The sequence below is a fragment of the Triticum urartu genome, chromosome 7A, assembly GCF_056163025.1.
Source record: "Triticum urartu cultivar PI428250 chromosome 7A, HENAU_Tu73, whole genome shotgun sequence".
NCBI classification, from domain to species: domain Eukaryota; kingdom Viridiplantae; phylum Streptophyta; class Magnoliopsida; order Poales; family Poaceae; genus Triticum; species Triticum urartu.
In genome coordinates, this window is record NC_141879.1 from 711878529 (window position 1) to 711904399 (window position 25871).

Genomic DNA, 25871 nt, shown 5'->3' on the forward strand with positions numbered 1-25871 from the left:
CGGAGGCATGGCAGCCATGGCGGCGCTCGCCGGCAGCTGCGCGATGGAGCTCCAGGCCGTGTGTCGGCCCATGGAGGTGGGCGGCGCGGTGGCTGTCATGGCGCGTGGCGCAGGCGGCGGGCGGTGACGTCGTACGTGCGGCGAGCGCGGAGGCCGCCGAAGCGCTACGTGGTGGCGCGGCGGCGCAGCACGGCGTGGAGGCATGGAGGCACTGCATGGCGGCATGGAGGCCGCGGCGGTGCAGGGCAATAAGCCGCGGCGACGAGCAGGGCGCGACCGATTCGTGTTATGGGTGCACACTGGACGCGCCGGGCGCGTCGAGACCGCGAGCGCGCGTACGAGCGTGCGGTTGACGTTGGGAGGAGGCGTATGTCGCCGTTGTGCTCAAGTCCGTGCTCGAGTTCGGCTACATCCTTCCGGCGTTTGTCGCTGGTGGCTGCCATGGCGGACGCGGAGGGCGGCACGCGGTGAGCGTCTGGTGCAGCCGGGCTCGTCGGGCACGTCGGATGCGCGCGGGACGGGCGGGACGCACTGGTGTGGTCGGGCTCGTCGGGCGCGTCTGGTGCGCGCAGGACGTACTGGGGCGTCGGACGCATCGGGTGCGCACGAGACGTGCAGGGCGCAGAGGGACGCCAGACGTGTGTCGCCGGAGTCATGCGTGGCGGTGCGACCGGCATCGTTGCACCAGGTCGGATCCGCGGGCTGGGCCACGCTCGTGACGACGACAACGACAGGAGTTGCAACAACTTCAGCGATGGCAAGGTCATGGCTTAATGAGTGAGTGTTGGCAATAAGCCATGCTCCAGCGATGACGTCGGGTGCGGCATTTGCGGTCTATGCAGGGCGTGGGCATAGGGATCAGTTGGTCCGGCTGTGTTGAGCGCGTACGAGTGCGTGCCATACGCGCGGCCGGGCTATATGGATCACAGTGTGGCGCGCGCGGTTGCGTGGTAGCTAGCTTTGGCGTGTGATGTGCACATGCATAGAATTAGTTGTGTGCATGCATAGTTTGTTAGCCAGGCCGTGGGTTAGTGGCCCGTGTGGCGTTCTAGTTGGTTAGTGCGTGGGTGGCTCTGATGTGTGTGGCCGTGTGTTATTTAAGCAGCTGTTAGTCACTGTAAAGATGGTGTGGAGCCGAGTGTAGCAATATAGCCACTGTAAAAAGAAAAGGATTGGGACGTTCGCGCGCCCGTGGTGGCGTTCGTGCGCCCGCCCGAAATTTCTTATGTCTTGTGTCTTCTTCTACCTCTAGCCGAGAGTGAAAGAGGGTTGCGGTTCCAACAGCTACGAAAAGGCCGCTACTGTCACGAATAATTGCTCCACCTGCACCGGTGTTGTCCTCATCCGACAAAGCAGCATCGACATTAAGCGCCAACTGACCCACCAGGGGCCTCCTCCAATGATTCAGTCTTGGTGTCGCTCTAGGCTTACTGGCCGCACGCGAAAAATTCAGACAGAGTGCCCCTGATGGATTGGCATGACCGCACCGGTGTTTGGACCTCTTCATGCTTAACAATTTGTCTTTGCTGCCATCATAGATACCAGCTCGTCACCGCCACCAGCTCTGGTAGTTCAACAATGCTCATATATTGCTTCTTATGTTCTGGGTCACAGAGAAAGATTTCCATGATTTCTACTCCTGTACGTCCAAGTGCAGCTACTGTAGCCATTATTTCATGTACGCCAAGGCACCTCCATACATCCTTTGCTCTGTTGCATTTGAATGCCATATGAGCTATATCCTCAGCATGCGTGGAGCAAATCCGACATTGAGCTGAGCGAGATATGTGCCTATTTGCTAAAAGACAACAGCAAGGGAGTGCATCATGAAGACATCTCCAAAGATTTTTTTTTTAATTTTGCCTAGTATCTTCAAACTCCAAAGTTTCCTCCAAACTGGATGTGCCAAGGAGCCACTTATGCCGTGAGGTTTTTTTTGAGGGATATGCCGTGAGGGTTTATATTACTTGATTCATAATATTCCTCCCATTGCTTATAATAAGCTGAGTGTACTGAAAAAATACCCGACTTGGTAAGATGCCAAGCAACAAAGTCCTCCGTTTCATGCTGGAAGATCGGGATTCGCAAAATCCTGTCTGCGCCTATACTCCAAAAATTGTCTCGTATCAGCTCCTCGTCCCAGTCCCCAGTGACTGGGTTTATGAGTTCATTCACCGTTGTGAGCACACAGTTGCCCCTCACAGTTATTATCTTCCTTGAATTACTACTAGGGATCCAACAATCTTCCCATATATTAATTTTCATGCCATTGCCAACCCTCCAAATGCATCCTTTCTTGAATGTTTGAATCCCTACCCAAATACTCTACCAAACATATGATCATCCCTTCTTTAGTCCACAGTCCAACAAATCACCTCAGGGGTAGTATTTGACTATGAGAACGCGTGCACATAAGGAATCATAATTATCAATGAGGCGCCAACATTGTTTGGCTAACATGGCCAAATTAAAACTATGGATATCATGAAATCCCATACCTCCCCAACTCTTCGGGACACACATTTTCCACCAAGCAAACCAATGCATTTTCCACTGGTCCTCTCCGTCACCCCACCAAAAATGATATAGCATCAGTGATTCCCTTACATAATTTCTTTGGAAATTTGAATACTCCCATCGCATAGGTCGGGATGGCTTGAGCCACCGTTTTGATTAAGGCCTCTTTCCCTCCATATGATAAGGTTCTTTCCTTCCAGCCATTAACAAGTTTCTGTATTCTTTCTATAAGGTGTTTAAAGCAATCAACTCTATCAACACCAATCATAGACGACAACCCCAAGTATTTATCTGATATTGATTCAGTCATAACATCCAGGATCTGATAAACATCTACCTTATCATCCACACTTGTATTACGACTGAAATACATAGAAGATTTTGCAGAGCTAACCATTTGTCCTGAAGCATCACAGTAGTCATCTAGAATTCTCTTCAGAGTAGTAGCATTCATATCATTTGCTTTCATGAGGATCAAAGAATCATGAGTGAAAAGTAAGTGGGATATAACAGGGGAGTCACAACACACCTGGACCCCTTTGAGCTGCCCAGCTTCCTCCTCATGAGCAATTAATGCGGGCATTCATGGATTTACCACGACCTCGGTTGCGACTCCATAGATAAAAATGGGAAATTCACTCTTCGAGACCATTGAAAAAGGGCATTGAACGAGAAAGAAATCGTCCACAGATAATAAAACTATCATATGACTTGGAAAGTGATATGAGGTGCTCGAAAATGGTTGAAGTAATTGAAGCCTTCTGCACAGAAGAGAAATAGGTAGGGGGAGAGAGGATCCCCTTGCCTAAGGCCCCTAGAAGGAGCAAAAACATCTGTTTCATCAGAATTGATTCTGACCTTGTATTGAAAGGATTTGACACATCCCATAATCAATTGAACCCACCGCATGTCAAAACGAAGTTTTTTGCAATACCGCCTCCAGAAAGACCCACTCAATGCAGTCATACGCCTTGTGCATGTCCAACTTGACAACACATGATCCAACTTTTCCTTTCTTCTTCTTCTTCTTCTTCTTCTTCTTCTTCTTCTTCTTCTTCTTCTTCTTCTTCTTCTTCTTCTTCTTCTTCTTCTTCTTCTTCTTCTTCTTCTTCTTCTTCTTCTTCTTCTTCATGGTATGTAAACACTTGTAAGCCACAATTACATTATTAGTAATTATACGCCCTCGAACAAAAACGCTCTGTGTCTAACTAATAATATCAGGAAGAAAAATCTTTAGCCTAGCTGCCAGCATCTTCGCTATTACTTTGTAAACAACATTACAGAGGCTTATTGGCCTAAACTGTGAGACGTTCTCCGGCGTATCAACTTTGGGAATCGGCACTATCATGGTTGTGTTCCATCCCTCTGGGATGACCCCACTATTCACAACATACAGTACTTCTTTGTAAGATCATCACCGTTTAAACGCCAAAACTTTTTATAAAATATTGTGTGTAAGCCATCTGGCCCAGGAGCCTCTAGATCACCAATGCCAAACAATGCTTTCTTCACTTCCTCGTCAGTGTATGGTGCCAATAAAGCTTCATTCATGTATGGTGTTACTCTTGGTTTAACCTTCTCAAGTACTTCCTGGTTCGCCACATGTACCTCTGCCGTGAACAAGTTCTGGAAGTAGCTGTCAATCAGAGCTCTCATAGCCTCGTTATCCTCCTTCCAATCACCGTTTGCATCCATAAGACACCCGATGAGGTTTCTCTTTTTTCTGGCTATTGCATAATTATTGAAAAAAATGTATTGTGATCACCGAATTTAAGTCGCGCGAGCTCTTTGCACCCAATATATTTCCTCTTTTTCCATTGTTTCCTGAATCTCAATTAGTAGATGTCTCTGCCGATCTGCCGACTCGTCAATAAGTGGGCCCGATCATAGTTTTTCCAACTCCTCCTTCAAGCTTTTCAGTCAGCACTGTGGTGACTTGAGTACTGTTTGATCCCAGTCATGCAAATCCTTGTGTACCTCTGCAGTACGTACAGCAAACGGCATAGTACCTGATGTACGTGACCATGATTCAGTTACCCAGTCCATCATCTCTCCTTCTTGCAATCACCGCACTTCAAACTAGTTATGCTTCCATGTGAGTGATCTATCCTCCACTTCTCATCGGATGAAGTTCCCATCCTTACATCAATGAAATTCTTTGTTTTTCCCATTACTTCCAACACAACAGGATTGCACCAAAGGACTAAAAGACTGCCACTTGCCTCAACACTTTCCACCACTTCCACATGGTCCATCTTAAGTTTTCTCATCAATTTTTCTGCCATCGCTGTGTTCAAATATGTTTTGGATAGAAAAAACACATCCGGCCCCCATTGATTCTGGATGTCCAGAAGCACCCTTACTGCCGCGGTACTGCCCATACCTTGAAAGTTCCAACAAATGGTTTTCATTGGTTCTGGCGATCACCCTCGAGGGGAGTCACCGATGTGTCATTTGTTCCTTGACCCGAGTTGCTGGTTTCAGATCTCAACCTCTTCTGATCTTGAACTTTCTATGGAGTACTAAGTAGACTCTTGTCCACTGGTTTCGTGGTAATGTTCTCCAACAAAGTAAACTTTGTCATTAACAAAGCCAGCTGGTGTATTTGAGGAGACACCGACGCCGAAGCAACCATGCCATCCTGCGATATGAGCCTTTTTCGGGCAGTGGTTACGATCTCACCGTTGGGGTTGTGAGCATCTATGTCCATGGCCAGCCCTTCGTGTGGGTTAGGGTCACCGGGGTTCCCTCTCCCTCTGCCAAAGCCGTCGCCCCTGCCAGCACCATCACCACTCTGCCCCATTCCTCTTCCAGCTCCTTGTCTGCCTCCTGGTCTGTCAAAGTTAACAAGTAACCAGCTGCCCCACTCACAGTCCTCCGGTTTATGTATTCCATCCCCGCATTCAGTCACAACACATGTCCAACAAGTCCACAGAAATCAGAAAAATCTGGCAGTTTCTCGTATTCCACGGGGTACTTCTTTTTCACTTTCAATGTTAGTGGCGCAAAATGTACGAGCGGAGTATCCAGCAAGATGAACACCCTGGCTCGTAGATATTTAGTAGGGTTTATCCGACCCTCATTAACAATTACTTTTATGGGCGGGATCCCTACTTTCCTCGCTATCTTTATCGCCAGCTCAGTGTTCTTCATGAGCCCCTTTGGGATACCCATGATGCGAGCCCACATCGGAATTCGATCCAATTTATAGTCTGTGACGTTGGATATGCCATCATATTCCTCGATCACTACTGGCGCACCACGGAAATCCCATGGGCCTTTGTTCATCACCCGACCCCAGTTGGCCCAAACACAAAAACTGGGACAAGAACAGATAGCTGCCCCTAATTTTGAAGGTAACACCATGAGCAGACAACATTGCGCATCGATTCGAATAAGGCCACATGGCTGAAGGGTTTTTGGGTGTGAACCCTAAAGATCCTGATCCAGCGTGTTTCCTCAATCAGTCCTTCTATTTCTCCTGACAGATCCAGCTCTTCTTCCTCTTCTCCATGTAGATTCAGACCCACGAATCGATCTTCCAAGGAAGAATCATGGTGGTAATCCTCGCTGTACATGCTACTGCCAGTAGCAGTCTCAGGCTGGGCCGATCCCCGATCCCGTCTCCGCCATGTCGCCTAGGACTCGCGTTCGTGGGCTCGGCCACAATCCAATCTCACTGGGATTGGGGAATCACCGGAGATTGGCGATCTTGGTGGACTCAGGCGTTCACCGCCAGAGGGTATAGGGAACCCTAGGAGACCTAGGGGAAGCGGGGTACATGAAAAAAGAGAGGTAGAAACCTACTCCGCTCCGCTCTTTGGTTAATGGAATGAGCAGATTTTCAGTGGAGTTTTTTTTGCCAGTTGCCATCTTCCTTTTATACATGGAGTGAGATTGGCATAATGAGAGTTAGGTGTCAACCCAAAGGATCGCCATTCGATTTTGACCCAAGGGCTCAGAAAAATGGTTGCGTATTTAAAAAGGGCGCCACGCCAATGTGAGGACAAACTCCAGTCTTAGGATGCAATGCCGTGCAGCTTTTCGTCTTCCTCCGACTCCTTGACGCGTCCTCCCTCCTCATCCCGTGACCTCCTTTGTTGCCAAGTTTGCCAACGTCCTTAGATTCATCGCCGTCTAGTCCAGATAAGGTGTTCTTCTAATGTTGTTGGGACACTCATTAACCATCTAGCACCTGTGAAATCTCATCGCCGCGGGGCGTCGGTGCCAACCTTTGCCCTCGTCGCCTCGTCGTTTGCCCCTCATCTTCTTCCTAGCACACACCAGACGCCGAGTCGAGACGGCGAGCTTCATACAACACTTTTTTTCCTTTTAAGAAAATCAGACATAGCAGACATACATTCTGGGCCGGGCTTATTCTAAAACCAAAAGGACCATAAGTGGAATGTTGGTGGAACCCTCGTACTGGCCTAGAGTAGTGGTCGTCCGCCAGTCTACAGCATTAGTTCAGTCCCCACCTGGTAGCAAAATTCTAGGGTTTTATCGTTCCGTCCCGTCGGAGAGACAGCGCCGGCGTCCCCATCAACTCGCTGCTCCGCGCTGCCGCGCGGCTCGATCCGGAGAAGCTCGACTTCCGCCTCCCCTCCGGCTTAATCGACCGTACACTCGCTGTCGATCTGCCTTGCTTCCAGCGCCGCCACCTCCATCACGCTGGACCTTTCCCCCATCACCCTGGCCGTGCCGGCCGGCGCCAATTTCCCCGCACTCGAGACGCTGTCCCTGGCGCGTTGCAGTACCGACCTCGACGCCTTGCTCTCCTTCTGCCCGAGCTTGCACATGCTCCGCCTCAGCACGGCCCGCGACATTAGGGTCAACTCGCCGTCGCTCCAGGAGCTTGTCGTCTGCTGTGAGATCAGTGCGACACGACATGTCGACATCGTTGCTCCAGCGCTTAAGCAGTTGGCCATCTCATTGACGGCGGTGGACCACAGCATCTCCGTCTTGGCACCAATGGTGGAGAAGGTCTCGTGGCACTGCCAATACTTGGGGCCGCGTATTGTGTTTGGTGTTTGGAGCCTCAACAAGGTGCAGCTACAGTCGGCGGAGATACAAGGAGAGCCATCGTCGCTGTGTATTTATGCCTGTGCGGTGCGTCCCTTTTACTGTTCAATCTGCTCCAAGGCTCTGACTAAACTTCTTTTGTGAATGATATCTAACTATCGTGGCAAATTGTTTTTTCAGTACTCTGCATTTTTTCGCGCTCAAGCGAGCGACTTTAAGCAGGAGATCGAGAAACATATGGTTGCTGCTTTCTCTTGTTTAGAGCTTCATCTCATGACGACGGGGCATGCTTTTGGAGCTTTAGTGTTTCATCTTCTTGGAATGAATCGAATTCGTACTGCTACGCGGAGGCTTAAGGTCGTCCTACAGAGATCAGCGGTAATTCTCAGCTCTGATTATATAACCCAATAATACATTGTGTATTTGTGTGGTTATTCATATATGTACATTTTTTGTTTTATTAGTTGAAAGAAGTATGCACGCCATACTGTCCTTGTGAGTCGAACTGGAGGTCCCAGACTATATCCTTGGATGCTCTCGAAGAAGTGGAGTTCAATGGATTCGACGGAGCGGATCATGAGTTTGATTTATTGAAATTGATACTTGGATGTGCATCAACACTAAAAAGAATGATTGTCAAGCTGTCCGATGAGACCTCGGCAAGTAATGATGGATGCGCAAAGATAGTCAACATCTTAAAGGCATGTTCTTCCGTGGAATGTGATGTTTATCACAGCTCGGGTGAGTATATATTTGGCATGCATTATTAGTATCTTCCTAATGAAACACAGATATACTTCCCCCCGTTTCCGAAAACAAGTCTTATACATTTCCTCCTAAGACAAACCGTGCAAAGTTTGACCAAGTTTGTAAAAAGGCCATAGTCATACTAATTTTGTGTTGTGGTTGTTGATATTTTTTCTTATATAAGTTTGTTCAAATTTTTCACGATTTGACTTGAGACAAAATTATAGTCCTTTTAGGAGACGGAGGAAGTAACTGTTAATCGTTGTGTAAGATTTGACTGATTTGTCGAATACATGGAGTTGACATGCCAATTATATAGTTTTGCTGTGGACGTCTAATTTATTAGCTAATTAAACATTTTATATTTCTGCCAAATTTGTGTGCTCAGATGCTCATGTTTTTTTTTATAGAAACTGAAATTGGATGATAAGAAAAATTAAGTATTTTTACTCAGGCTTCCTTACCTGAATTGCTCTTTTGCATTTCACAATCTTCTTCATTGATCTTGCCCATTTGTTTTACACCTGCATTTGGGTTTCTTATTTAGGTTATCCCATCTGAATTCATCGGCCTTGGGGTTTGGTACAAATTTTAGTTTGATTTAAACATTGTTCAGCAATTACTTTTATTTCTTTCTGCTGTCAGCATGTATTCCGTTATATTTCTGGTTTTGCATCTGTATTCAGTAGCAAAAATACAGTTCCCAGATAACTTAAAGTTTGTTGTCCCATCTAGGTTTTTCATTGGCCTTCGGGTTTCTTTCTGCTTTCATCATATTGTGTTTTATTTGACAGCATATAAGAATAATAAAGGGGGAGTGTCCCCTCTGTTTTCATTCTTTTTTGATACTGACTTGAGCTTGTTTTTATTTGTCTCCTCTTCAGGGTTAATGCACGGCAGCCAAAATTGCCCGTCGACATGATTCTCATCCTTGGGTCTCTTGATCCTGTGGTGCGCATTGACAAGATCATCCTTAGGTCTGTGGATTCCTGGTGCAGATTGACAAGGTCTCAGGACTTTGCTTGGTTGCTTGAACTGATCATGTGGCGTGTTTTTTTGCAAGTGTACTGTACTGGTTATATATAAGGTGCTTAGTTGTATCTTGTGGTTCCAATGCCGTTTGACTATTGAATTAATGCACTCTACCTATGTTGTGAGTCAATTACTCAAAGTCGACTATCATGTTAAGCCTATGGTTTCAGTTCTCATTTTGCGCTGTTTCATTGTGATGACGACATTGCATGTTTTCAGCGGTAGTAAAATTATCTGCAGTGAATGCTCCCCTTACTGCTCTTAGTGCTTATACAGCTGTGGTTGGATGAACCAGACGGCTCTGTGAGATAGCTCAGTACCTTAAACGTGGAATCATCCTCTCTTTTCTAACTGCTGCACTGCACCCTATATGATGGATTGAAGATGCATCTTTGTGTCACTTTTGTTTTAGCAGAATCTGCGTCATCTTGTGTAGATATGCAAGGTGCAAGTTGATTCCTGGCAATACTAGTTGATTGAGTGCATATATGGCAAGAAGTATCTGGGCTCTTGTTAGTTCTGAACTTTGTGAAGCTCTGATTTTGCTGAAACAATGCCCGTGGCAAAGGCTTGGCTGTCTGGCTTGAGTGAGGAACTACAGCAAGATGAGTTCGTCATAGCAATTGTAATTAACAATGTGGGCAGTCTAGTTGTGCCTCGTTTTGTGAAGGGATACATGTATGGCTTTCGGATCCTTCAGATCCTTTGTGTATCCCCATGAACATCATTAGGCAATGAAGCTCTCTAATGAGAGTATGGTTTATTTTATCTAATGAATGGTTGGATGTTTCATCTTTTTTGAGATTTTCCAGTGCCTTATTCTTTTGTTTTCTTGTAGCTCATCATCTTCTTAGGGCGTCTCTAACCAGACCCTTATCCTGTAACTCCTCAAATGATCTGTCAAACTTTAATGCCTGAAATATAAGGCGTTAAAATGTGGCTGGAACCTAACCGAACTTGTATATTTAACTCTCCATTTTTTTAAACTAATTCTTCCATCCTTTGTGACATACACATTTCAAACAATTGCATGGTGTTTCACCAATTTTTTGAATAGTTCAAGTTTGTCTAATCGAACAATTCAAATTATAACATGCATATACTTCATTGAAAAGACACAAAATCAATCAAGTCTACCCAAAGAATCGGTGGAGCCGGTAGGCAGCAGTCGGTGGGGCAACCTGGGAAGCAGTCGGTGGGGCAGTTGGTGTCGCAATAGATGGTGGGAGTTCAAAAAAAAAAAGAAATCTTCTAAGGGGGCCGCAGGCGCTGCCCCGAGGTTCTCTCTCTCTCTCCATGGACGGGACATGGTCTACATCCATGTGCTGGGGTGGGACTTCTTCGTGGGCATGTGTCTTTGGTTGCCGGCTCCCTCCGGTGCAATAGAGTCGACAGCCTAGGGAGCCGTGGAAGCAACCCGCATAGCCGGTTCAGCCAATGGGGCCGGCTGAGCAGAAGGCGGGGTCTTGCTGATGGTCTTTTTGGTATTCGTGAAGATAGATCTCTGCTTGCCGGATCCAATAAAAAAAGACAACTGTCAGGCCTTCAGCCAAATTCAACAAATCAAGTACAAGCAAATATCGAAGTTGTAACTAGAACTACCGTGATAATTAAAGTAATGAATATTACTGCAATTTCGGACGCATGGAGGCATGCGGACAGTGCGGACACATCCGACTGTATCCCTAGAAAAGAGGACCAGTTAGGGTTTCCCTAGGTGAGCAGCACATCCCTGAATCTACCAGGGATTCAGGGCATTGGACATATTTCTGTTGGAGTAATTTTCCTTTTATTTTCTGTTATTCTGTTGTGTTAACCCTTATTTTGCCATGCTCTTTTTAGCTGGACCAGAAAAGTGATGGCACCTGGTTTTGTTTCGACCACGATACTAGAGACTCCGAGGGGTTTTGCCTACTTCAGTGTGTACGGACCTGCAACTTCTGGACCAGAGGTTTGTATACAACCATTTCCAAACCGTCCTTGCATGCATACCAGTCACTTCCATTCTGCTTCTTATGATGCTTCACTTTGTTATTACAGAGTATATGGTCATTTTTTTTATCAAGAAGAGCTTTGCTACAAAAGTTAGTTCTGATTCTATCTACCATGCTTTCATTAGCGTTTGCTTTGGTTGTGCTCTATTATTTAATTTGCACTCAGGACTCAGGATTGATCATAATCTATATATTATCACCATTATTAAAGAGTTAGGCAGCTTGCAACTAAAAAGTACATCCAAAATATCTTGCACAACAAAATAATCTGTTGGAGAAATGCAGGGTTACTGTGCTTCATTTGTAAGTTTTCTCTCTAATAATAACACTCTGTTACTTTCTTACCAGGTTATGAGTTTGCGTGAGTTTGTAAAGGTCGATAAGAAGTCTGTTGCGCTTGCGCTTAAGGATGGTATTGGTAAGAGGCTTGCTGATACAACCAGGAAGTGTTGTTCTGATGGAGGACAGTTAGTTGTTGAGAATGAGGATCTTAGAGATGCCATCAAGTCCAAACTGGCCAGTAGATATCTTTTTAGTAGTTTGTCTGTGCCTTTCTCTTTCCATGAATTACTGGTCACTGCAAATGTATCAGTAAAATATTTTTTGGTAGAAATTGATTGCTTTGACGACAAGGAAGTTACTCATGAAATGATGTGGGCGTTAAGGAATGTGCTGTATGATTGTGTATGCCGAGAAAGATGCAACATCATTTGTCAGTATCTTCTCCCTTTATCCAAAGTATTGATAGATTGCATGGAAAAATATGGAATCGTTATTCCTATAGAAGCAGTAAGAACTGAATTGTACCCTTCGTTTTTTTCTGCTTTTGCTCTTACTGTTGTGCTTTGTTGTTATGCCTTTGTGTACAGATGCTAGTGCTGACACTAATGGGTAATATTGGGTCATTTAGCTAGTTATATATACTAACCACTCTCCTTGCTTCAAACCCAAACTTGTTCAATGGGTTTTTGGTTGCCCCCTCGACCGGATCTCCACTTCTGCCTCACTCACTACAATACCATCTAGGATTTTAATTTGTAATGCTTGTTTATTTTGCATTTTTCTCTTTGTTGTTTCTGCTTTGAATTATCCTTTGCAGCTTGACCAAGTTGATGTTATGCTTTGTTCATGTCGAAAATAAAAAGTTGATGCAATGCTTGTCTATTGACCATGTTCTTGTTGATCCCATGCAGGTTGATAGAAACATCATAATCCTTGTTGGTTTAGTGGATCGATGCGGTACAAGGTTCAAGCATTCTGCCAAGACGATACGTGAGATATGTGACAAGCTGGTTCCTGATATTGGTTGAGTTATCAAGGATGATAGGCTCTATGCAGAAGCTGTGTCAAAGATTCTGACCCCTGAATTTGTCAAAGAATGGCATCACACACAGGTTATTAAAGCTCATTACTAAATAAGCTATTGTTTCCAATAAAATATTTTTGAATATACCAGTTATTGGTGTCGATAAACTGAATGTTCATCTGTGTTTTCGTACAGTGGTTTCCGGATGATGTGGTGAAGAAGAAAGATGCAGCAGCTTCTGCAGCAGATGATGCACGAAACACGATTGATTTTAAAATGTATTCCCTAATATATGACTGCCTTGTTAAACTTAGGCTTTTACCTGGAGTGAAATCTCGATTTCTTAAGGAGGTCAAGTGTTTGGCAGATGAAATTTCTAGAGCTCCAAAAGAGGAGCTACACTGAGGTAGCTCAAGGGACAACCGAGAATTGCGATGATGCTTGCCTGCCTGCTGGGAAGAAAATGAGGTATTTCGGTGGTGGTGAAGCACTCGTTTAGAAAATTTATGTATTATCTTGTACGCTGCCAGTTGTATTGCTAGTTTCTTATAGCATCTCTAGCGGATGCGTCAAAAGTTATATTCAAGAAGAAACTTTTTGTTGCTTTATAATCTAAAGCAGGGGAAACCCTGTTTTGTCAGAAGAAAGTTTTTGTTTTGAGGCCTCCAAAGTCACATATTTGAGAAGAAACTTTTTGTTTTAAGGGATTAGACCCTATCTAGTAGACCCCCCTGAATGATTAGTGCATCAAAAACATGATTTCTACCCCCCAGAAGCTGCCTCCACTTGACTAAATTTAGTTTTAAGAACTTTTTGCACTAGAAGCTATGTTTCACCTGACACTGTCATGGTATGTTGTAACTGCAACCTATATATGTACTTTCTTAATGTTGTGTAAGTCTATTGCTGTCCAGACTGTCTTAGTGAAATTTTTGTAGCAGCCATACCTCTTGTTTTCATCATGGTAGGACTCAACTTTATCAAATGGCCCGTTGCATTCATGATGCAAAGCCAAATAGAACCAAGAAGCTAGCCAAACTATACATCACATGTTATATGTATTATCCGCAAAGTACGATCATATTTTTTTTATTTATAACCCTATATTTTTTTGAGGGATCGCCATCATGGCTTACTTTATGATCTCAAATGACATTTAAATCGTTTAAGAGAGAGTTAAGGATAAATCAAGGGGCTCATCGATTATTACAAGAAATCTTAATCTCAAAACAAAATCTAGCAATCTCTTGAGTAGTACAAGTTGTTTCATGTAAACAATGCTTGAAATGGATGTTCCCACTCCACAATATATAAGATCCATTTTTTTTAGAATAACAAGGAGGTCTCTCCCCGGTTCCAGAGTGAAATGCGCCATTAGTCTATTAACTCAAATAGAATGCACACTTTAGGCCACCAACTCGAAAAGTGACCAGATTTAGTCCATAAACTCATTTATTTGATCAAATCAGGCCAAACGAAAATGTTGCTTGGGACCATGGTCCACCCGAACCCATGCTCAGAACCATTCATCTCAGGACACCGCGTATGGAGATATGTGCATGGTGAGTAAACTATTGCATGGCGGGAACAATTTAGTGTGATGGCGGGAACAATTTAGAGGGTTAGAAGCCATGCATGTGCCAAATATGATCATATTTGATGCTATACCATAGCTAATAAAATAGTCATGTTGCATTGGGCAATGAAATGTTGTCTCTTATGCACACTGTTCACTATTGTTTATTGCCTCATTATGCTCGTCGAGCTCTGTCCCCAACACATGCATGAAGTAGGCTGGCAAGGAATGCTATGCAATTGAAACTTGAAAGTACGCTCAAGATAATTCGTGCATAGATAATTTTTCATAGATATTTCCGCAACTCTTTTTCCTTCAATTTTGTATCCCATGAAACCTACAATCTTCTTGTGCATGATTGATGACCTGCTGTTCAGACATATAGCAAAGCCAATAATATCTAGAATTTTTAGTTGCTGAACAGATAAATTTTCGTAGTTGATGTGTCTACATCTCTTTTTCCAAAATATCAGTACTAATTTCCTACTTAATATTGTATTGAAAGTATTATGGGTACATGCTAAATTCCTCTCACCTGACATAAGCTTATCAAAGACTTTAAAGTTGTCTCCATGCAGCCGCACTGTTCACAATTGTTTAATGCACGCCAATTCTGCCCCCAGGACATGCATGCCAACATAAAATTCAATTTTTCTTTGTTTTTCAAAAAATCATGAAAAAATTCACACATGTAGTAACCTGAATAATCAGTGAACTAATTTTTTAAACATTTTTTCCAAATGGATGCGATCTGTGGAAGAATATTTTTTCCATAACCATATGAAACAATAATAATAGATAAAAAAACAGATTGCTTCAGGTGTTGCTACAGTAACATAGAGGCGTGTGCCAGCCCTTCCCTTAAAAAATGCAAGCCTACGCAGGCCTAGACCAAGCTGACAAGAGAAGGATTAAGCTAATCAAAGAAATTTGAATGCTAACCAGGCCCAAATCCACATGGAGACCATTACTAGATCTAACGGCATTGACTATAGGTTCGGCTGGACCATGGTCCTAAATATCTCCTCTCTCAGGCCAAAACCGATTTAAAAGGGAAAATAGAATAAACGGCCACGTGATGTGTGGAACTTGAACCTACGACCTGAGGGAAAAACGAACTCTCAGTGACCAGAAGCTACTAAATAGCTTCTTATGTTTACTAATTGGATGCACCTTACGAGCCTCCACGTTAATCCTCACAAACTAAGCAAACTAGCCGTCTGATCTTGAAATTAATTATCTCTAACCATCGAATGTGATGCCTTATGGAGTCCTCCGCTGTTGTCCCACTTCAGCGAAAAAACCCATCTCTAGGACTCTCCTTCCTCCGCAGATGCAACACCCACCACCTAAAAAAACACCAAGGCAGAGCCCTAGCGCCCTAGCGCTGCTCCTTTCCTCCTATCCAATCTTCCATCTTCAGCTCAACCCCAATCACACAGCAACACATCGTGGCTAAGGAGAAGGTCCTTTCAATCCCCTCAGATATCATGCCCGGACCACCCCCTTCTCCATGTCCCCTTCCTTCGTCACGTTGTCTGTGAAGCCTCACATAGTCCATATTAGAATCTCTAAAAAGACTTATATTTAGGAATGGAGGAAGTATATGTACAACTGCTTATCCTTTTATTTCATTTGAATTATAATATCAGTCAACCATGCCTCATATGCACTTTCAAATGAAGTGAGTAAAATGACCTGTCAGATTGAGCTACCATGAGCTATTTGTATGCCAGTGTCAACAGAACGAAGGTTCTGCATTTGAACTAATTAACTAAAAAAATTTAGTACACTGTCAGTTGCGCTCTAGCGAACCAAATACGTTATTGGTAATGTAACGGAATGTCTTCAGAAAATACTCCTATATATGCATGAGTCCTGGATGATGGAATGGTTAAGAGTTTTGTAGTGTAATGCTTAATACAATGAGTGAATTCCCTAGGTTACAAGAGGATGGTCTAAAGAAAGCAGGACCAATTGTTAACGTTGATCATAATTTACTCAACCATTTTTAGATGAGTGTGTTGCAGACTAGTCATATTGAAGCTGCGAGTTAACATGGTCCACTTCATTTATTATCTCCCCTCAAATTTGTTGTGTATGGTTGCAGATTGCCACCTTTTAATTTTCAACCAATTATTTGTATGCGAGTGTTCTGTACTATTTTATGTTATCTTGCGCTAAATAAGCCAATTATTTTATAACTACCAAATCCACTTCTCAAGAGTGGATCTTCTCCTGAGTGCACTACACCTGAGTTTGCAAAAAAAAAGAGAAAACATGATTAAAGAAAATTGAAAAATCTGAAATTTTGAGACATCAAAATTTATCAAATGTCCGAGCATCTTGCAAATTTTCGGCCAAAATAACATCTGAGGAGCTCTCATGAACAAAAAATCAATGTTCAAAGTTTTGCTCACTTTTTAAGCATTGATTTTTTTTTGCGAGAGCTCCTCGGATGTTATTTTTGACGGACAATTTGCAAGAAGCTCGAACATTTGATTAGGTTTGCTGTCTCAACTTTTTAGATGTTGTTTGATCATGTTTTTTTTTAAAAAAAATGCACTTCTGGCTCCCTTATATAGGAGTATTTATGATCATGCTTTTCGTTTTTAGATTTTGTTTGATTATGTTTTTCATTTTTAGATTTTTTGGATATTGTTTGATCACGCTTTTTCAATTACAGATTTTTTCGGAGGGAACACTTGATGGACTTAACTGTCTACGTGTGTAACCATTTTCCGAACATGATTTATGATAATTCATTATTTGAAGTGTCAAATTTCCTGAAAGACATCTAATCATTTGTATATAGTATATTTGAGTCAATGTTTTGACCTGTGTGCAGTTTCACATGGTATTCCTAAAATAATTAATGCATGAATTTTTTTTAATATCCAAGTACAATAAAGGCTTGCATTTTACTCATGTGCTTTGCAGAATCAAAATGTTGGCCGACCTAGAGGTTGTAATTAAACAATTATGTGGGCAAGTATGTTTTTCTTGCTCATCAGCATGAGCATTGTTTTACATATGCAGTTCTTCTTCCAAAAAATAAAAGAATTCTCTGCTTTAACTTTCGAAGCAGTTGAATGAATGAGTATATGCAGTTGAAATGGACTGATTAATGTAATGAATAAGCTTTGGTTATGATGCTAAAATGTTTTATATCAACAGAAACATGCAAACATGATTACCTTTCCTTTATTTATCTTCTCATAGATCTCTAATCAAAACTTACCATCAATTCCAATTTTGTTAAAGGCAAGGGATAATTGGTCACAATATACCAAGTTGACATCTAGATACTGATTTAATACATTAACAATGCTCAGTCGGAAGCAGTGTTGCAGAGATGGGTGAGTAGCGATTCCAAGGAAACTTTCATGGTAGCAAAAAGAAGATAATAGGGTGGCCACTGGTGATACAACAAAGATGCAATAAACTCTGTACGTCAGGCTATGCTTACAAGCTACTTCTCTAAAATATATGTTATGGTCTAAAATAGTTGTAACAGAATGGGTATTTATTTGGACCTCTCATACAATTGACTAATTTGTGACCCAAAAGGTGCATTATGATTTTTATGTTTGCTACACCATCATCCACTGGTGAAACACCATTTTCGATGATACATTTACATAAATGTATTAGTCTCTTGATTTGGAAATGTAAGCGCGCATGCTTCTCATTATTTATCTTAATTATTCAACAATATGTGTTGATCACGTGATACAAAACTGATATTTTCCTTTCATATCAAAATAAGTTTTAACAGTATTAATTTAGTACCAAATTCTATAGATACGTTTCTAATAATTAAATGCTGAAAACACATGTGCCTTATATATTTATACTGGAAGAACGTATGCTTTTATGGTATACAATATGTGGTATCTTTTCCGTGAAGGTTCTGTGTCTTATTTTATTTATTTGAATGGATGTCGTATTTGTTATTTTTTGTTTATCGCCATATTTATAAATGCAGCGACATTTCTCACTCCTATATATAAAATGAAATTAGCAATATGAATTATATTGTTTCTATAATTATTGGACATATGTACTTATTCTATTCAAGACTTATATTTTAAAAATTAGATATATGTGAAAGAGATTTTAATTTATTTGTTATGGAATATCTAGCCCTTGATGACTAGTTTGTATTAAATAAGTTACATCTATACATTTGTATTTGGCACATCAACCTGGACCGATTTTGAAAAAAAAAGTTAAAAGGCCACTCGTATTATGTAGGACTTGAACGGGCTTTGTGTATTGATTAAGTTATATAGTTCTGTATATATATTTTTATGTGACACCACTAAGCATAAACGTAATGAGCAATATTAAGCGCAATATATCTCAAAAAGGCTAAGTGTGTTCAAAATCATGTTTCATGTATGCACGCTCTGTTGGAAAAGGCAGTGCCTAGGAGTCGCTTAGGCACGCTTAGACGTTAGGCAATGGCCAAACGCCTCTCCTAGGGCATAAGCGGAAGTCTAGGCAGGGCAAGCAATAAATTGTTTACCCAAACAAGAAATGGTGCCATATTGCACTAATATGCCAAATGGGAATATATTCCAATGGCAGTAGCAGGTAGTTAAGTTATGTATATGCCTTGAATTAATATAATACACATATGATAACCATGGACACATCCTGGTAGTAAAAACTACATTACCGCCTAGGCCGCTCCTAGGGGGCACGAGGCAAATACCAATTGCCGCTTTTTACAACCTTGTACGCACGTAGTTATACATGAATCTCGCTAGGTACATCCAACCTCTAAGCGTATGATCGTGTTTTATCTTCACTAGATGACCCGTTTCGCCGATGGCGCAAAGGGTGAGAGCGAACCGAGCTTTAAAACCATGCAAGTAAGAATATTTAGAGACTGATCATAAAATCCTTGAAGCATAAGGAAATAGATATCTAGGTATGATGTTCATACATACGTTATATATTACATTGCATTGTAGGTTTATAAGCCAAAAGAAAGGCATGAGATCAGTTCATGATAAACTTTGCTCATTCAGCTTATGGTAACTAAGATATGCAGTCATTTACATGAGGTAGTCATCATTGCATGTGCCATCGGTATCGAAAATGACGTCATTGTCTAAGCAGCTCTTCATGGTGGGTGTGTTTGGTTGGTTGTCATTGGGAACAGCAAAAATGTCTTCCATATCATCGTTCAATCCACAATAATGCTTGTTTGTTTTTTGTTTATTATTTGTTGAAATGATGCAACGTGAGATAAGAATTAGGACATCATAAATAAGGTGAGTAATAACCTTTCTTGATATGAGATATAAAAAAGGAAGCTAGCAAAGAATAAGTAGACAACAAGTGATGTTTGATGGACCAAGCCGTACCAATATCATAGAACCATAACGGTTGCATCTAACTATCATGATGTTGCCTATTTCTATTGTTTTACTGAACTGTACCAAAAGGAAAATCGTAATTATTTTTCAAACGCAAGCCGATAGATAAATCATGGTAACCAGTTCTGGTTAGATCAAACAAAACCACGTGCTGAAAACAAATGCAAAAGAATTACGACAGGTTTCCCTCTTCGATCGTCAGCGACCGGGACCCGGTGTTCACGTGGCATGTCTGGCGCGATCTCTTTCAGATGGCGGGCTTGAAACTCCGCCTTAGCACGACCTTCCATCCTCAGACGGACAGCCAATCCGAGGTGGTCAACAAGGTGATTGGCATGTATTTGCGTTGCATCACATGTGATCGTCCTCGTGCTTGGGTGGAATGGCTCGCCTGGACGGAGTATTGCTACTAAATCTCTTATCACTCCGCCCTGCACGCCATGCCGTTCGAGGTGTTCTATGGCCGACCGCCCCCGCCCATCCCGCCGGTTGACCCGGAGACGGCTCGGACGGAGGCGGCGAGCGACCTTCCTCTCAGCGGGGACGAGATGCTTGCGGAGGTGCGGCAACGCCTCATTCAGGCCCAGCAGCTGGCCAAGCACTACTATGACGGCCACCATCGCGAGGTAGAGTTCGCGGTGGGTGATTGGGTGTGGCTGCGCCTTCTTCACCGCTCTACTCTACGCAGTCACTTGACCCGCGCGTGAAGCGCAAGCTGGGCCCTCGCTACGCCGGGCCATTTTCCGTGCTGGAGCGCATCGGAAAGGTGGCCTACCGCCTTCAGCTTTCGGCCGGTGCTCGCATCCACGACGTCTTCCATGTGGGGCTACTGAAGCCCTTCCGTGGGGAGCCGCCGGTGCTTCCTCCGACCTCCGACGGACGCGTGCTTCCCGGGCCAGCAAAGGTGTTGTAGGCCCAGCTGCATCGCGGGGTGTGGTACTTGTTGATCCAGTGGGACGGCCTTCCGAAGGAGGACACCACGTGGGAGCAGCGTGACGAGTTCCGCCAACACTATCCAGACTTCCAGCTCGAGGACGAGCTATTTGCGCAGGCGGGGAGAGATGTTATGACCGGCACAACTTATAGCCGGAGGAGGCCCAATGGGCGCGTTTAGTTAGGGGCTTAGCCTAAGTTATCTTATTTTTATTAGCATCGAGATTATATAAATAGCTGTAAGACCCTCTTTTGGAAATTAAGCAATAAGACATATTCTATTGCCCGGCTCCTCAACCCTAACCTAGCCGCCGCCTCCTCCATCGCCACCGCCTCTCCTCCCGCGCGAGACGGCGCCTGCACGCCGGCCACCGCGGTCAAGACCTCGCCCGCATTCCGGCCTAGACCCGGTAGGGCCCTAGCTCCTACCAGTATGGATGGTTTCAGATCAGCTGTCAACTCCGAGGACGAGTGGCCGTACAAGTACTCCAAGTTTTTCGTCGAGGTCAGGAGGCCAAGCACAATGTGCAGATTCTTTTAGGTTTTGTTTTGATGCGGAATTATCGGTGGTTATGTGTTGCTTTTGTGACCGTGCTTGAAGAGACTCCTGAACTTATGATATTATTAGTTCCTAAGTTGAAAGCTAAATAGGATCCCGGCTCTTGTCATATCTTTCTTGGTGAATTGTAGGATCGCTGTGATTGTGATAAGCAGGAATTGTCCTATTCCAGTAGCACAGACCGAGCTTAATGAACACACTGTCAGCCGCACAAACAAACTACTCACTTAATAAAATCCCGGATCAGTGAATTTTAGGATCCGGGGAATGGCAGCAAATCGGATATGGAGGTCCTGGCTCACTCGCCCGGACTATAGTTAGCACCTTGAGGCCCGGGGAGTGGCTAGCACAAATAAGTTCCATGATATCAACGAATTAAGCAGTTACCTCCCTATGATAAAACAAAGTATCTCATCGATAGGTAGCTAGGCCTAGAATTTTCCTACTGGTTAGTCTGTCCTCAATGTGGCTAGGAAGGAGCTCCATGGCTTGGATCTATTGTTGATGTGTTTAAGCTAATTAAATTTTAAGCCATGGCACACTGGCCAGGACTAGAGTTAGCTCCTGAGGGCCTCATGGAGTTGCAGGTAAAAAAAGGTCTGCGATATATCAATGGATAACAGCCAACTCCCTTGTAATAAAACAGTATCTCATCAATTGTTGGCCAGGTCTGGAATTTCCCCACTAGTTAGTCCGTCCTGAAGATTTCTGGGAAGGAGCTCCACGGCTTGGAGTTATTATTGATGTCTCTAACCTGTTAACACTGGGAGCCAAGGCTCATCTGAAGTTGATTTTGAACTTTGATGTGCCTAACCTTTTAAAATTTACGCATTTTACAGCTTGATGATGGCTTGGAGTTTTCCTTCACTGATAAGAGGCGCTTTGCAAGAGTTCGGTTATTTGATTATGTATGTGCAAGTTTCTTTGTAAATTATCTAGAGATACTTGTCCTTTAAATTTTGTACAAGTTCGCTCACTCAATTGTTGTTGGCATCCTGAAACTGTACCTCCAATTTCTGAGCTAGGTCCGGATGCTCTCTTTGAGCCGATGTCCGTTGACAATTTTGTGGACTCACTGACCAAGAAGAAGATTGGAATAAAAGCTCTTTTACACTATCAGGTGATTTTTTTTTTGAGGGAAACAGCAGGACTCTGCTGCGTATTTTTATTATTTTTAAAAAATATATAGTACAAAGAATAAGGTCTGAAAAAATAAAAAAATACTATACATCGAAGATACAAACAAAACTAAGGAAAGAAAGAAGAGACGGTAAACAACAAATACAACAGCAGCATAGCAAGTTATCTAAAGGATTTGATCCAAGCCTCAAATCCACTGTATTCCTTCCTCTTGACTCTGTAGATGATCCATTTGAGTTCTTCTTTTAGCTTCTTTCTGCATCTGTATATGCTTGGCTGAATGTGTTGGAATATGTGATCATTCCTAGTTGTCCAGATTGCCCAGCAGGTTAGGATGATGATCTCCATCGCATATGGTACACTCAGCAGTTGCTTTAGGTTGCTAATTTCCTCCTGAATGCCTGTATGTGCTGGCTGCCAGTTGGTGCAAATGTAGCTCCAGCATAATTGTGCAAATTGACAATGAAAGAAAAGGTGATCTCCAGCATACTATCAGGTGATCGCTATCGAACCGATTGCAATTCTTGCCTCTACATTCTATAATAATATTTTCCGATGATATACAGAATTAACTCGTACTATTTTCTTATGATACCATACCATACCTGACATCCTGCCTTTTTTAATGAGCAGAGCTTCATACAAGGCATTGGTAATTGGATTGCACACGAGGTGCTTTACCAGGTACTGGTACAAAAATGTGTGAGGCTTGCACCAAGTGCAGCACTTGAACTCTGAATTTGTTATGGGGATGTACGGGTCCTAGACTTCTGTCAGATTAGATTTGGCACCGCGACTCTGGGGCAACCCTAGCGCTGCCACCGCGGTTCCCCCTCCCCCTCCCTCCTGCTAGAGGGGCGCTCGGCGTTGGCACGCGACCCTGATGGAGGTGGTGGTGGGGATCTGACGCTTCCTCCTCGGATGGAGGGCTACGGCCCCGGTCGGTGGCGCACGGCTCGGCCTGGGCGGCGCGCGGCCTCCCACGACTATGTGGGCAGCGTGGAGGTCGCGGTCGACGGCGCAGCGGTGGCTCATCGCAGTTCGCCGAGCACCATGGTAGAGCTTTGGTGCCGGCCCGATCTGCTCCGATACGTGCCGGCATTGGTCCCTGGTGGCAGCGTTCGTCGTCCCATGGTGCCAGATGGCCGGATCTGGCGTTTGGGTGTGGTTCCGGGGGAAACCCCTAGCCGGCGCGGTGGCCCCCCAAAGTCGACGTCTTTGGCGCCAATCCCCTCCTTGGAGGCTTTGGGGGTGGACCCTCCCCCTCCCGCCTCCTCACTGAGCTCCGTCGAAAGCTGGTTCTCCCTTGGTCTGGGCGTCGACAGCATCTCGGTGGCGTGCTCCTTCTTGAAGGCGGCGGTCGGGATTTGCTCTTAGTGGTGGAGCAGTCGGTGTCTCGGTTCCGAAGCATGACGGCCTGGTTTTCCTGCTACATCCTGCTCGGCCTCGCCCATGCGTTGTGATGCTTCTTCTGTCTTCTTCATGGTTGCGCGCCTTCGTCCGACAGCTCACGTCCCGTGCTCCGTGCTACCTCTGCCGACTTTGGTTCTCGTCTGGTTGGTCTTCCGTTGCTTGTGGGTCAGCGATGTCTGCTTCTCCTATGGTGCTCGGTCACCTTGAGCTGGGCTATGTGGCAGCCACTCTGCTGGGCGCCAGTGCGGCACCCGTCGAGCCTGGGTGAAAATGTAGTGGCCCTTTGCAATGGTGGAGACAGCTCAAGTGTTGCCCAAGTATGACCGTGGATGTAGCCGGCGCTCAATGCTTGCAAGGCGTGTCCCTCCTCCCGAGCACTTAGTTGGCTACTTGGTGTAGGTGTAGTGCTGGTCGTTGGTAACGGTGGTCTGCTGTTGCCATTGTGCTGTTTTGCCTAGCACCTTGTATCTTCTTTCCGCTTTGCTTTGCATTCACCCCCTTTGTAATGTGGTGCCCTTGTAATCCTGGCCGGTTGATGGCTTTGTTAATTCAAAGACAGGCTAGGTTCGAGCTCTCCTCGGGTTCAGCCGGCGCCTTTTCTCTAAAAAATGTACGGGTCCTAGGACCAATGGTTGGACAGTCGCACTTGATTGTTGAGGCCTGATTGTACAAGATGGGAAAGGACTAGGAATTTATTTTGTTATTCTTCGCTTATCTCCAACTAATATTCAAAAGGTATTAATAGCCATGCCATGGACCTGTAGCAATCTGATCTTATCCCTAACAATTTTGCCTAATTAACACACCTAATAGATAAAGCTGCTACTGTTCAATAGATAGAACTGCTGCATCTTCTGCACTTGTGTTTCAGTGCTGCTTGGTCGTAACAGAGTTCATGTTATTCTTTGTAATCGAAAACCCATCCATTGCAGATTGCTTCAAGCCTAACAAGGGAGAGTTGTGAAGCAATACACCAAAGCAGCCAAGAGGTTACTCTAACTTTTTATTGTTTTGAGTAACTGTACTTTACTGTACTACTGTATTTACCTTGCAGAATTGTTGTGTCTTGACCCAAGAAATTATTAGGTTGTGAAATATGCTGTTGATGTTGATGCTGATTGTGATCCCTTTCCTGTGGAATGGTTGTTTCATCACCGCTGGGGCAAGAAGCCTGGTGAAGTCGATGGCGAGTTTCTAAAAAAAACGGGGTAGTCTTGAACAACGTCTCAGCCGTTATTTGAGAAAAAATGGTCACCACCGGAACTCATCGTAGTTTTGCATTTCGTATGATGAACTGTGACAATTATGTTGGATTTATCGGAATTTCAGTAATTATTTGGTCCAGTTTGTTGTCCTTTGGTCCTCGTTAGATTTATCCAATTTCTGGTTATTGCAGGAAAGAACATTGAATTCATAACAGCTGGTGGCAGGTTGAGCAACAGTACTTCACTACCATGCCTTCTACCATCCTAAATCTATCTGACCCTCTGATTTGTTCTCTCTCTATTAGACTACAGCCTATATATGTGCCACAACTACAGAAGCTGTCTGGGACCCAATCTAACAAAAAGGTAGTGGCTAGCCCAGGGCAAGTGAGTGAGGATGGTGATGCCAAGGAAGCAAGGGTAGAAGGAGAAGATGATGACAATTTGAAGCCAAGAAAGAGGGTGGCAACATTCCGGGCTGTCAGGGGACAGCAAAACAAGGATACCATAAGTGCCCCCTCCAAAAAAAAAACAAGGAAAATCTGGTGGCTAGAAGAAACCAAGCATTAAACATGGCGGCAAAGATGATGTCGAGACTATGGAACCAAACAAAACTGTTGCCGATAGCAATGATGAGCATGATTTGGACGGGCCAACTGCACCGTATCAGGCCGAGGTACAGGAAATTTGTCCAAGAATAAATTGAAAACTACCAAATGATTCATCTGGAAGAAGATGAAAGAAATTCAGTGTATGTTGGTTCAACGTTGTCAAACGTCAATTTAGTGTACAGTATGTTGGTTATGTGTTTTACACCATATTACATTCCAGTGGGAATGAAACCATTTGAAATCTTCGGAATTTCATAACCTTGTGTCGATTTCCTGAACTGCAGAAATTAATATCATATTACCGTATGAACAGAAAATGCATCTGTCTGAACTTTCCATCTATGTTTACTATGAAATCCAAATGGTCAGATTCTCCTCTTGAGTTAGGCCATAAATGTGTTGAAAAAATTGGACAGTCTTCATTAT

The 25871-nt window shown here is 43.8% G+C and overlaps 2 pseudogenes; both read left to right on the top strand.

Annotated features, from left to right (window-relative positions):
- Window positions 1–654: 654 nt before the first annotated feature.
- On the top strand, window positions 655–13023 carry LOC125519432 (uncharacterized; annotated as a pseudogene).
- Window positions 13024–20024: 7001 nt separating this feature from the next.
- On the top strand, window positions 20025–25540 carry LOC147961959 (uncharacterized; annotated as a pseudogene).
- Window positions 25541–25871: the final 331 nt, after the last annotated feature.